Here is a 14,487-nt window from a genome sequence, read left to right as displayed (position 1 = left end):
ACATTTCTGGTTTAATATTGATGAATCCCACACTGTCACCATGTTTTTTTGGTTTCTAATAAATATACTTAAAACCAATTTTACCGATTTCTAAATAGATACCTAATGATCATAAATAGGTACATATAGCTGTTTTAAATGTAATAAAGAAAAATAATTGGTTTGAAGCAGCAAAAAGCCAACGTCACGCGGTGTTCCCAGGCGGTCACCCATCCAAGTACTGACCGCGCCCGATGTTGCTTAACTTCGGTGATCGGACGAGAACCGACGTATTCAACGTGGTATGGACGTTGGCGAGAGAGTGAACGAAATGTGGAAATATAATTTTAAAATTCATATAAAATTGATAGAATGATGTAAAATGTGAAAGAGAATTTGTAACTAGTAAAAAAGTTGACCGACAGAGTTAAAATTACAGAGAAATGGTAATTATATAATTTTCCTTAAAAATGATTATTATTTTTGCAAAGTTAAGTTTACAACCGAATGTCAGTTTTTCCATTTGATACTGCAAATAAATGAGAAAAGGACTTTCAACTGAAAAGTTAAAGTGGTTTTTGTTTTAAACCTTATAACTATTTGCTCCAAGAATGCGATAATTTATTTTCTTTAGTAATTGATTGATGGGAATGTAATCAACAATTGTCTAGTTTAATTAAGCAGAGTTAAATAATAATTATTTAGTTCAGCAATAAAAAGCCAACGTCACGCGGTGTTCCCAGGCGGTCACCCATCCAAGTACTGACCGCGCCCGATGTTGCTTAACTTCAGTGATCGGACGAGAACCGGTGTATTCAACGTGGTATGGACGTTGGCCACTGTGAAGACAAAATTATTAATCACAACTCTTTTTTTTGGTACACTATTCTCAAACTCTAATAAACTCGACAGATAGCTAATATTCATACGGCGCATAATATTCTAAGTATATCTTATTATAGTCACCATTGACTGTGTAGGAAGAAATATAAATGGGTTTGGTATTTACATCGATATATTTACATAATATTTACAAGATAAATTGAGACAATAAAAATATACATTTTCTTCCTACCAAAGAGAAAAAAAAACCGACTGCCGACTGGTTTGACAAGTCTTCATTTTTACGAACGTAGCTGCCAAACCAGCCGGCCAGTACCAATAAGTGGCGAAAGAGGTAGGTCACCACATCACCCCCCCCCAGAGACCTTCAAGGGCGATAATAAGCTGGGAAGTGGACGCGACGTCCTGACCGCGTCGTTCTGATGACGCCATCGTCAGCCGAAGGTAAGCCTCGGTTATCCGCGTCAGGTGAGTAGTGATGAGTGTTATTGTCGAGTGGTGACTGTGGTGAGTTATGTGCGATAGTGTTGTGTGGTGAGTGTGCTGTGGTGTCAGGGTCACGCAGTATGAAGGCCGGCTTGATGCGGTCTATCGATACTGTGACCTGTTTACCGTTCACCAGTAGTTTGAACACCTTGTCACCTCGTTCGAGCACCTTGTGAGGTCCAGAGTATGCCGGTTTCAGACCACCACCAGCAGTGCAGTCCCTAAGGAACACGTGCGTGGCTGTAGCCAGCTCCTTGAAGACAAATGTCTTGAAGCGGCTGTTGTGTCTGACTGCTGGTGCTGGCTGCAAACTCCGGACAATACTCCGAAGCCTAGAAAGGTAATCGGTCATGTCGACCGTTTCCTCGACCCGCGGGTCGAAGAACTCGCCTGGAAGGCGCAGTGGCTGGCCGAACACTAACTCGGCAGCGGAAGCCTGTACGTCTTCCTTGAAGGCACTGCGCACTCCTAACAGCACAAGTGGAAGAGATTCCACCCAACTGCTGCCTGCGTGGCAGGTGATTGCAGCCTTCAGTTGACGGTGGAATCGCTCCACCAGTCCGTTGCAGGCTGGATGGTAGGCAGTGGTCCTACGATGCTGAAAGCCAGCAATGCCGGATAGGCACTTAAAGAGGGCCGATTCGAACTGCCTACCTCTATCGGTAACGATATCCGATGGGCAGCCGAATCGGGCAATCCATCCACCCAGTAAGGCCTTTGCCACGGTTTCTGCAGTGATGTCTGCCAGGGGTATTGCCTCAGGCCATCGCGTAAAGCGATCGACGGCGGTGAGACAATACCGGAAACCTTGACACAGCGGCAAAGGTCCTATGAGGTCAATGTGGATGAAGGCAAATCTCGCCTGGGGCAACTTAAAGGTCTGCAGTGGTGCAGAGACGTGCCGTGTGGTTTTAGAGCGCTGGCAAGCCAGACAACTCTGAGCCCAGTTACGACAGTCCTTCCTAACCCCAGGCCACACATAGCGGGCTGCAATCAGCCTGGCAGACGCCTTAGTACCAGGGTGACTCAAGGAGTGCAGGCTGAGAAAAATTGACCTGCGCAGCTCCTTGGGTACAAAAGGTCTAGGCGTGCCGCTGCTGAGGTCGCAGTACAGCTGCTGTTGTGAACCTGGGACGCTAACCAACTGCAGACGCAGTGAGTTGTCCCCGGCGAGCAGCTGCTGCAGCTCCTGGTCATCTTCTTGTGCTGCAGCGATCCTCTCGACGGGCACAGGTTGAGTAATCTCCTCAACCCGCGAAAGGGTATCCGCCACGACATTATCCTTCCCGGAGATGTGCCTGATGTCAGTAGTGAACTGAGCAATCAGGTCCAGGTGACGGAACTGTCGTGGGGAACAGTTTTCTTTACGAGAGGTGAAGGCGAATGTGAGAGGTTTGTGGTCCGTGTAGATCACGAAGTCACGAGCCTCCAGCATATGCCTGAAGTACTTCACGCTCTCGTAAATAGCGAGCAGTTCACGGTCGTAAGGAGAGTACTTAACCTGCGCGTCGCTCAGCTTCCTGGAAAAGAATGCCAGAGGCTCCCATGCTCCTCCGGTACGCTGCTGTAGAACTGCACCTATAGCCTTGTCAGACGCATCCGTGACCAGCGCCATCTTGGCGGTGCAGTCAGGATGCGCCAACAGTGCTGCTCGACACAGACTGTCCTTGCAGCCCTGGAACGCCTCACGTTGGTCCGCTGTGAAATTGACAGGGTGCGAACCCTTCACGGAGTCGGAGAGCAGGCTGTTGAGAGGTGCTTGACAGGCTGCGGCATTCGGGATGAACCTGCGGTAGAAATTTAGCATCCCGAGGAATCTGCGCAGCTCCCTGACCGTTTTTGGCTCAGGAAAATTCTGGACAGCCTCAACTTTGGCAGGCAACGGTCTCGTCCCTTTGGAAGAGATGTGATACCCTAAAAAATTAACCTCCGACGCACCAAAGACGCACTTAGCACTGTTGATGACCATACCATACTCTCGCAGTCTGGTGAACAGCTGACGCAGGTGCAGCTCGTGCGCCTTTTGGTCTTTCGAGAACACCAAAAAATCGTCAAGATATGCGTATGTAAAGTCCAAACCCCTGAGCATCTCATCCACGAAGCGCTGAAACGTCTGTGCGGCATTTCGAAGCCCGAACGTCATGAACGGAAATTCGAAAAGCCCAAACGGAGTCGTGATCGCAGTCTTCGGGATGTCATCCGGATGCACTGGAATCTGGTTATAAGCCTTAACTAGGTCAATCTGCGAGAAGATGGTACAGCCAGACAAGCTGTGCGCGAAGTCCTGGATGTGCCGGATAGGGTATTGATCCGGGACAGTGCGTGCGTTCAGCATCCTGTAGTCGCCACAAGGGCGCCATCTATTGCCCTTTTTAGGAACGAGGTGAAGAGGCGACGACCACGGTGACTCGGATAAACGGCAGATACCGGACCGCAACATGTCATCAAACTCAGCCTTCGCAATTTTTAATTTGTCCGGTGCTAATCTGCGTGGGGATGAAGATACTGGTGGCCCTGGCGTAGTACGAATGTGGTGTACTGTATTGTGTTTGGATGTGTCGTGTATGCCGCGAGGTCGAGTGATGTCGGGATATTCCCGCAGTATGTGTGTAAACGCGGAATCACCGAGACTCACCCTCACCGAAGACACATCATCAGAGCGGCGGACAGGCGACGCCGGGGTGGAGAGCGTAGTATGGTTGTCGATGAGGCGTTGGTTCCTGCAATCGACAACCAAATTATAATAAGACAAAAAATCCACACCTATTATCGCCCTTGTAACGTCTGCAACAATAAATCGCCAGGCGAAGTCGCGGCGCAACCCTAGGTTTAATGTTAAGCTCACAAAACCGTAAGTGTTTATCACAGTGCCGTTTGCTGCACGCAGTTCATACTCTGTTTTTCCTAATCGTCGCGGAATCGCCGACCGGGGGTATACACTGAGGTCGCTGCCGGTGTCAACCAAAAACTGTATCTTCAACCTTTGGTCGGTGACGAAGAGGCGACCAGCGCTCGGACAATCATCGGCCGCCATCACAGATTGCCCCGCGCATTTCCCGACGTTGTGTAGTCGCACGGTTTAATACACTTCTTAGCGTTATCACCGAACCGCTGGTGGTACCAGCACTGCGATCTTCTGGAGCTGGACCGGTGACGTGAGCGACTACGGGAACGGCTTCTGTTGCGGGATAACCTCTCGAGCTTGAGCGCCATCTTCTGCATCTGCCGGTTTAGCGCGGCGATCTCGGCGTGCAGACCGCTGGTGGACGACGACGGTGCAGTGGCGACGGCAGCTGTTGATGCCACCTGCGCGGGACCGGTGATGACGTGGATACGGTCCGCTAACTCGGCCAGCTCGGCCAAGTCCAGCTTGGATTGCGACGCCACTATGGTCTGCGTACCTGCTGGCAGACGGCTCGTCCACATCGTCCGCAGAAACTCCTCGGGAACACCTGGACCGGCGAGGTTGAGGAGGTGCCGGTAAAACTGCGACGGCTTCCGGTCGCCGAGCTCCTCGTGCATGAGAAGCTGCTTCACCTTCTCCTCGCGTGAAGCTGACTGCCTCTTGATGAGCTCGGCCTTGAGCTTTTCATACTTATCGCCGGCGGGCGGGTTGGCGATTATGTCTTCGACGACGTCGGCGTATTTCGGGTCGAGGTGACCCGTGACGTAGAAGTATTTCGTCTCGTCGGTTTTGATGTTCGCCAGCGCGAATTGCGCGTCCATCTGCGCGAACCAAAGCGCCGGCTTCTCAGGGTAAAACGGTGGAACTCGCACGCCCACGCGGCATGCCTCCGCAGCGTCGATGCCGACTTTGCTAGTCTCAGCACCGTCAACGTCGGCTTTGCTGATCGACATTGTTGTCGTGCTCAGACGGGGTCACCAAATGTAGAAAGAAATATAAATGGGTTTGGTATTTACATCGATATATTTACATAATATTTACAAGATAAATTGAGACAATAAAAATATACATTTTCTTCCTACCAAAGAGAAAAAAAAACCGACTGCCGACTGGTTTGACAAGTCTTCATTTTTACGAACGTAGCTGCCAAACCAGCCGGCCAGTACCAATAAGTGGCGAAAGAGGTAGGTCACCACAACTGTGTTTCGGATGGCACGTGAAACTGTAGGTCCCGGCTGTCATTGAACATCCTTGGCAGTGGTTACGGGTAGTCAGAAGCCAATTAGTCTGACACCAGTCTAACCAAGGGGTATTGGGTTGCCCGGCTAACTGGGTTGAGGGGGTCAGATAGGGCAGTCGCTCCTTGTAAAGCACTGGTACTCAGCTACATCCGGTTAGACTGGAAGCCGACCCCAACATAGTTGGGAAAAAGGCTCGGAAGATGATGGATGAGAATTATTTAGAATGCAAAAGAGAATCTCTAACCCGTAAACGTGATGGAGACGAGGGAAGGTCGAGGGAACTCGGCAAATATTAACTAATCTTGTGTTTGGGCTTATATTATTCGTATTGACGAGAACTTTTATAATGCGGATAGTGACAACTATGCTTGTCACTTTTCACTGAAAAACTAAAATAAAAAAATAAACATTTTACAATAAAAAATCCGACTTCTAAAAAGATGACTTTAAAGGCAAAGCTGTGTGCGTGGATTCGGTTTTTTAAAGTTAGTTTTCAAGTATATAAACATAATATGGCCTTACTACAAAAACTTAAACATCTGTTATACACTTGTCTAAAAAAATTGTGGCTGCAAAATGAACCATATGTCAACGTCATGATCTGACATTTTTTTAGACAAGTCATAAACTGACGTTCAAAAGTTTTTGTGGTAAGACGGATACAGTTTAAAAATTGCTGTTAAAATTATTTGTTTGGGCAACAAAAAGCCAACGTCACGCGGTGTTCCCAGGCGGTCACCCATCCAAGTACTGACCGCGCCCGATGTTGCTTAACTTCGGTGATCGGACGAGAACCGGTGTATTCAACGTGGTATGGACGTTGGCGGCAGCAAAGACAAAATTATTAATCAGGACTCTTTTTTTGGTACATACTAGGTAATTTTATTTTCAAACTCTGAATTAACGCGACAGACAGGTACTTATTATTATATAATACGGCGTACTATCACACTGAATTGAATTAGCATAACTTATCTACTACCATTCGTACTACTACTACTGTCTAAAGACATTACTTTGACTTTTACTTTGGCTTTAACTTTTGATGAAGAAACTGGCTGTAAATGAAATAAATATTTATTCATACATTGGATTTCGCCATATTTCATTGTTGCTTCAATATTTATTAAGTAATCACTATTGTACATTGTATCATGTACTCTAATTGTCTCTAAATGTAGGTTGGTAATTATATTCATTGATATGACCAACACGTGTAACATTTAGTACCGATCTAGGCACTCCATCACGTCCCCATATTCTATCTAAGTACATGTGGTTTAGGAATTATTGTACGGGGATTATTAAAAAGCTACCTCTAATCAGCAAGTTAGCATAATATATAGATAGGGTATTGAGAAGGGCGAAATGAACGGCCGATATATACCTACATAGAAGTATAAGATGGCATTATTATTTGTTCATCATTCATGTTAATTTATTAATCAACTTATTAAACGTTTTAATTTGTAATATGTAAATTGTAAGTGATTACCCAGAATGTGAACAGGGCGTTTCGTTTACCCTCTGTTCGTAACTATAAACGCCTGACAAAATAGTCATGGCAATAAGTCGCTAGAAAGCAAGCTAGTGCGTAAGATTCACAGGAGTCCTTTTTCAATGGATTTGTAGTCTTGTATTTAAGAAGGGTCTTCTCCGAAAAAAGTGAATTTATCGTCCAAATGGGTATCTACCTACCTATGCCAAAGGTAACTCTAAAATGATGAGTAATTAAGCACATCAGAAATGTCAAGCTTGTTTCACGGTTCCAAGGAGTGGGTCTCATGTATAAGAATCAGCAAGAAACTCCATAAACAATTTATTACAATAGTGTTTAAACTATCCCTGATAGGTACCTACTTATATCATACATATTTATTAATGAATGAATGATATATTTATTTGCAAGAATATACTTAGGTAGTTAACATCAGTTCTTAACATCTAAGGGTTTCACTATATTCGGCATTTCTGCCGTGCAAATATTTAGATTTTTTTCATCTTCCACATAATATCTGATTTATCGCTATATATCGCTATATTGGCATTTAGGTATGCACAGTAGGTACCCTACTCATTTTGTTGTACATACCTACACATAGATTACTTATTTTGTCTTAATAACTAACTCGTGGCAATTGGCTGTCTTGGTATCAGCATGTGATGAGATGATGGATTGACGATCAGTCTTGAGTACCTATCCTAGTGGATGGATATATGTAGATAGAAGAAAGTTACGACTAAAGAAATAGATGATGTGCTATTAAAAGAATGGCACATACGACCCTTTCTGCTAACACAAACACAAGTCAACAATTGAAAGGAGTTCCCCTGAGGTTTAATTACTGAAGAAAAACAAGTTAATTAATCCCCATGTGTTGTATCATTGTCTTGACAGTTATTAATGTTCACAATTGATAGTTTATGAACTAATAGGCAAAACTGTTGTCTTGTGAGAGGGAATAGTGCCTATCCTTGTGGCATAATTTCAGATCGATCCATAGATAAAGGAAGCAACTTTTAAATCCGTTAATTGCAGTGTAATTAATTAAAAATAAACAAATATTTTGTTTGTAATTTGATTTTATCTTACTGAAGGTTTTGCCGGCACCAGAAAAGGAGCGCACCTACGTATCTGCAAATTACGCATAGGCACAGACGTATGAAATAGAATGCAATCTGAAATTCAATTAATTTTCAAAATTCCATAAAATTATGTTTGAAAGCCTAGCCTTGAATTACTTGCCATTTCACTAAACTTTATTAAATGACCAAAATCGGATTTCGAGTTCCCCAAACTTAAGATAATAGACTTTTGAGGCAATCGGGACTTAAAAAGTCTGAAATCACCAATTGCATTGAGCAAGCGTGGTGATTAACACTCATTCTTTCCCTGCGTGAGAAGAGGCCTGTGCCCTGCAGTGAGACAGTAAAAATGGCTGGTGAATTCAAATCTGCTTAACTTTTCTAAAATTAGATGCTTAATGCTTTGATGGCCCTAAAGGGTAAATGACCAATTTAATAATGTGAGAATGTAATTATATTATTATATGCATATAGTGTATGTATGTATTAAATACTGTCTTACAAAAGATTGATCAGTAAGATAAAATGCAGTAAATGCCATCGCAATACCTGTCAGTCAAACTTAATTATGCACTTATACCAATTATATTATCTATACATATAATAAATCTGTAAAAAAACTGTGTCTGTACATTGAATATATTAAAAAAATAATAATTGGGTGGGGTTTAGAAACAGTAATGGAGCACAAATCCAAAAAAAAAAATTCTGTCTGTATGTCTGTATGTCTGTATGTCTGTATGTCTGTATGTCTGTTTGTTTGTACACGCTAATCTTCCGAACTACTGAACGGATTTCAATGATTTTTTCTTTGTTGTATCAGTATTAAGCCTGGTCAACATATAGGCTATAATTTATCTTCGAAACTTGAAGACCTGATGCAGAACTCCAACAGACCAACAAAACTATAAGAGATACAAAAATGGTGCCATGGCAAAAATTGTTTCATGTGATAAGCATTTTCAGCTGAGATAATAAATTTGAAGATCTGGAACACCTGATGTGGAACCCCAAGAGCCCAGCTTCTCTGTACCATATACAGGTATGATGTTTTAGCAAAAGTTGTTCAATTTGATAAGCACTTTCTATTGACTTATACAAATTGAAGATCTAAAACACCTGATGTGGAACTCCAGGGGCCCTGCTAGACTATAGCATATGAAGATATGACGTTTTAGCAAAAGTGGTTCAATCTGATAAGCACTCTCTATTGACGTATAAACATCGAAGATCTGGAACACCTGATGTGGAACTTCAAGAGCAATACTACACTTGAAATGTATAGAAATGAATGTTATGAAATAGGTATGGCGAATCAAAAAAAAGTAATTAGTCCGTCTTTTAGATAACCCTAAAATAATGGACACGTATTTTTCTTTTCTCTCTCTCACAAACAAATAATAACGAAGATACAACACGCTTGAATTTTGTGTTAAGTCACTGCTTAGTACAAATTTTACATACCTAGACGTGGCGTCACGATCCCCCACTCTCCGACTTTGTTGCGTTATATCTCATTATTATTTTGTATGTCTCTTCCAGACCTCGGGACTACAGAGTTCCGAATTTTTGGGAGGTAAACGTGGAGCCGAAGCCAACACGCCGAAGCCCTTTTGAGACAACTTTAATGAAATGGTGACACAAAACCGACGATTATCCCTTTATACACTATAGAAATGAACCCAAGGACAATCCCCGGTGGACGTCGTTAAAAAAAGACAATCCCCGGTTCTGTGCTAAACTATTGCTAACTATGGAGGAAAAGTACTTGGGCTATTGTGATGGGATGTTAGTGGATGACAATGTATTAGGTACATGTAAAAATAGCAGGTGGAGACTTGCCACCTCACTTACTGGGCCCCCGGGAACCAGTCACTGAATAGCAACAAGAGGGCAACAGGTACATGAGCGGCTGTAGGGTGAGGATACCTCGGTGGACTTTAAACGCTGATTACGCGCTCCCTGTGCTTACCATGAGGCACCTACCCTCCGAGCAGGGCTACTAATCCTGCTCTAGCGACTCCACTCTGGACGGCCAAGCCAAGCCAGAGGCGTGAGACCTACCCCCGTCATGGTTCACTCCGACCGGCCGGAGATGGGGGACAGTATACTCTCCCTGGAGAACTCAGTATATATAGCCCCGCGGGGTCGCTACTCCCCGTCATCAGCCTCAGATGTCTTGCGGTGCCTGTATCTCATAATTATTGTCGTTATTATCTCCAGAGCCTTTGTCCCAATTATGTTAGGGTCGACTTCCAGTCACGATGCAACTGAGTACCAGTGTTTTACAAGGAGCGACTGCCTATCTGACCTCCACAACCCGGTTACCCGCTCAACCCAACACCCCTTGGTAAGACTTACTGGCTTCTGACTACCCATAACGACTGCCAAGAATGTTCAATGACAGCCGGAACCTACAGTTTAACATCCCCTCCAAAAAACGGTCATTGGTATCCAAAATATACGTAGAAAGTACATACGAACTTAGAAAAGTTGCATTGGCAGACACTTGCCAGACCTGGAATCAAAGCCGCACGCTCATACTTGAGAGATTGGTTCTCTACCCACTAAACCACCACGACTTCCACTAAGTCACCACGACTTTGTCATCTATTTAATGTTTTTTTACGTAATAATACGTGTACCTAATATTTTTGCCACTCACAACTTAAATGCGGACTAATTAGAATCACCACTTTTATCCCTATTGTCACGTATATTGCGGTTTAGTTCTCAGCGTTTTGTTTAGTCTGCTGTGCTTTTGCCGTTAAAGTATAAAAATTAAATATATGGAACGTTTCTAATGGTTATGCGTATTCCGTTGTTTCCAAGTCAACGGGCCCTTAAAATTCAATATTAGACTATTCAGATATTTGATTTTGCTGACCCCGTAGTCGCTGGCATAAGGGACAGGATCCGCGTACGAAGTCGCGGGCAGAAGCTAGTATTTAAATAAATGACGTAAAATTCACGGAAATGCGAATGCAAAATTGTACTTAATAATTGTCTTTTTATCAAGTTATTTTAAAAAAATAATGAAAGTATAGGCAGATGGAGAAGTCAGATATGATGTAGGTACTAGCTTCTACCAGAGGTTCCACTCGCATCCTTGTGAACTACTCCCAGCTCATAGCCCTTTTCTATAACTAGCTATTTAAAACTGTCAGAATTTTTCAAATCGTTTCAGTAGTTCTTGAGCTTTACTCGTTAACACAAACAAAGACTTGTTTCGCGTCAATCATTAGATTAGTAGAAGAAAAAATATTGTTTAAAAAGGTTTAAGGCCTTCTAAGATGTCTTCAAACTTTTCTTGGAATTACCAAATCTTGGCAATAACCCACTGTAATGTCAAAATACAGTGGCTAGACTGTATGTCTACCGCCCATCGATTGACCTATTAAGCGAAGTATTTAGGACAACATCAAGTCTTGTTATTTAGTTGTATTGTACCCAACTAATGTTTTCCATGTAGCGACTGTCTATCTGTCCTTTTTTTTTTTTTTTTTTTTTTTTTTTTTTTTTTTATCGACGTAAAATCATCAAATGACCCCTCCCGCTGTGGGTTAGCAGCGGTGAGGGAGTGTCAGACTTTTACTGACTAAAATCGTCGTGTTCCGTCATAGGCCTTTTATGTACCAGGGCCGCGGTATCTCTTTCGAACAACCCGCAGCCCAACAACCCGCAGCCCTGTCTATCTGTCCTCAACCAGTAACCCAAGAAATCCGAAACCCATTATAGTGAGACTTTTTTTTCTCCTGACCACTCGTTTACGACTGCCAAAGATGTTCAAATGGCAGCCGAGCGAGAGCCACCATTTAAACGTGCCTTTCATAACTCGGAGGAACACGACATGACAAGATGGTAACCCATCCACGGACCGAACGTTCCAAGCGTTGCTTAACCTTATGATCGAACGTTCCGAACTGCGTTGAATTTTCTTAGTTAGTCCAAATTGCATACGAGACCCATTTTAACCTGTCTGCCAAAACACGTAAGAACAAGACATACCTAGACAGACATTCACTAGTATCCATAAAAATCTGTTCTCAAAAACAGCGCCCAAATAGAAATAATTTCTATTAAACATACCTACTACAGACGTAATAATTCGTCATCTGACCTTGCCCACATATTTTGTTCCCTATTGGCATAGTGCCACGGATCGATCGGCGTCACGTCTTTAACCTATACATTGCGTATTTTGTAAGGGAGTATACTAAGCATGTCAGTTGTAAACACGCAATGTATGTCATGCAATGAAGTTCGTTCGTTGTTTACGTAGATTTCAGTGGTTGATCTGAAGTTGTGTTCAGCTATTGTAAGGATTGGCGTGTAGGGAGGCAAATAAACGTTGACTCGATTTCGGAAGGGAATTTTAGTGAAGAATTACCTATGTTTTGGTGAAGTTAGCAGTTTATTGTACTAATAAAGCTGGTGCTTCAGATACTATGTATTTTGGAAAAGGCATTTCAAGTTAAATATAATATTGCTTCAGTGACACGGCATTTAGGTACAAATATTACAAGACTTTTTAATTCTTGAGTCGTTTAAAGTTAGATAAACTTAGAAATTATGCAAGCGTTTGAATAGCTAAATTAATATCCTTATAATACCTACAATATTAAAAATATGTATGCATTAGTAGGGTAGACTGGGTACAGTTGTGCCAATTTTCGTTTGATCACCAATAATTTTGATATTTGACTAATTAGCTCGCAGAAAAGGAACTTGTATCGCAATTTGTACATTTGTGTACGTAAAAACACTCATATATTGTTCCTTAATACAATGTATTACTCATAAGATCAATTTAAAAAAAAATGGGAAAGTGTCACAACCGGCCACATACCAAGGGCGGTTGTGACATGCATAAACATATATCAAAATGGTCTATAATATCTTTTATTGTAGAAATGTTTAACATAATAAGCTTACAAACATAGTTTTATAGATAGTTCAACTCAGATTTGCGCGCGGCCCTATGTGTGCGTCGGCTTGTAAATATACAACTTTCATTCGTGTGACAGTGACGTCGTCCGAGCATGACGTGTTCTTATCGCTTTTTGTTATGGGTACAGTCGTTTACGAAAATGTCTAGTTCTTCACGGAGAAAATGTTTAAGGAGTCAGGTAGCGTTTCAAAAAATGAAACAACATTCAAAGCTTTTTATTATTACATTTTACAGTTTTTCATTATTTTCTCATAAGTTTTTTCAAATTGACGTTGACAGTATCTAAGAAATAAATGAGGTGAAATATCTAAGATGAATTAAATACTCCTTACATATTTTCTAGATCTCGGGGTACGCGGACAATAAATAAAAGTGTGGACTAAGAATGTAAAAAGACGTATAATCTAGTATAATAATGTAAACAAAATGTGTGAGGAATTTTAAAAAATAATATTGCTTCGCATAATGTCGACCAAAATAAGACGGAAATAATGAAACTCATAAATGAACGTTTAAGTCATATTGATGATGGGATGTTGGGTAATACTTGTCGACATGTACAAAAGAAAAATACTATAGACATTTTGACATGGAGTCAAAATTTATAATTTACCTCGGTGAGAGTAGCGAATCCGAAAATTCATCATTTGATTTTTCAAGTAGCGATTCAGAATCATTATAAATAAATAAACATTAAATTACGTAATAACTGTTTTTCTTTAAACAGCCGTAACCCCTAAATAACTGTATTTGTACCCGACTGTACCTCTTGTCACGCACACAAAGTCACTGTGTATGTACAAGGGTTACCCACACATAAGGCCGCGCGCAAGACTGAGTTGAACTTACTATAACAATCAACAAAACAACATTTGCTCTGTTCAAACTTGTAGCTGTAGAAAGGCTTGTAGCTTGAGCTACACGTACGAAATCCCTTGTTTCACTTCTTCATCGGCATCTTTTTATTTTTTGATATCACACTGCGCTCTTTCGGTCTTCCGCAAACGTATCCTGGACATCTAAAAGCAAAAAACAATAATATGAGATTTATTATATGTAAAGATATTCGTCACAACCGTACCCAAAAAAATTGACACAACCGTACCCAACGCATCATTTTGAAAACAAAAAATCGCCATGATTTTGCCAAATACTTTACGTAAAAAGAAATCACTTGTAATTAAATATTAATATTCAACTTTTAAAGAAAAAAATAACAAGATAATCTATCTGTATAAAAATAACAGTAATTAGGAAACGAAATCGAACAAAAATACTTACTTTTGATTGTTGAAAAGCAATGTGGGCTCCTGCTTACGTCAACGTCGTGCGCCGGCTAACGCAATACTGGGGAACGTGTTTAGGCTTGTGAGCCACGTCTTTCTCCCTCACAACCTCCCCCGTTTTACGTATAGTTTCGTTACAACTGCGACTGTCACTACCGTACCCTGGCACAACCGTACCCAGTTTACCCTACCTATGATTTGTCGTCTACA

General features: G+C 42.0%; 3 non-coding genes across 3 annotated transcripts; all 3 read right to left on the bottom strand.

Moving 5' to 3' along the window:
• Positions 1-176: 176 nt before the first annotated feature.
• LOC124634785 lies at positions 177-295 on the bottom strand. Its single transcript, XR_006984920.1, has one exon. It is a non-coding gene; the product is annotated as a 5S ribosomal RNA (ribosomal RNA).
• A 402-nt stretch (positions 296-697) lies between these two features.
• On the bottom strand, positions 698-816 carry LOC124634783. The gene has a single exon (XR_006984918.1). It is a non-coding gene; the product is annotated as a 5S ribosomal RNA (ribosomal RNA).
• A 5,344-nt stretch (positions 817-6,160) lies between these two features.
• On the bottom strand, positions 6,161-6,279 carry LOC124634797. Its single transcript, XR_006984931.1, has one exon. It is a non-coding gene; the product is annotated as a 5S ribosomal RNA (ribosomal RNA).
• Positions 6,280-14,487: the final 8,208 nt, after the last annotated feature.

Source organism: Helicoverpa zea, chromosome 11 (assembly GCF_022581195.2).
Source record: "Helicoverpa zea isolate HzStark_Cry1AcR chromosome 11, ilHelZeax1.1, whole genome shotgun sequence".
NCBI classification, from domain to species: domain Eukaryota; kingdom Metazoa; phylum Arthropoda; class Insecta; order Lepidoptera; family Noctuidae; genus Helicoverpa; species Helicoverpa zea.
This window is presented reverse-complemented; position numbering and strand designations above follow the sequence as displayed.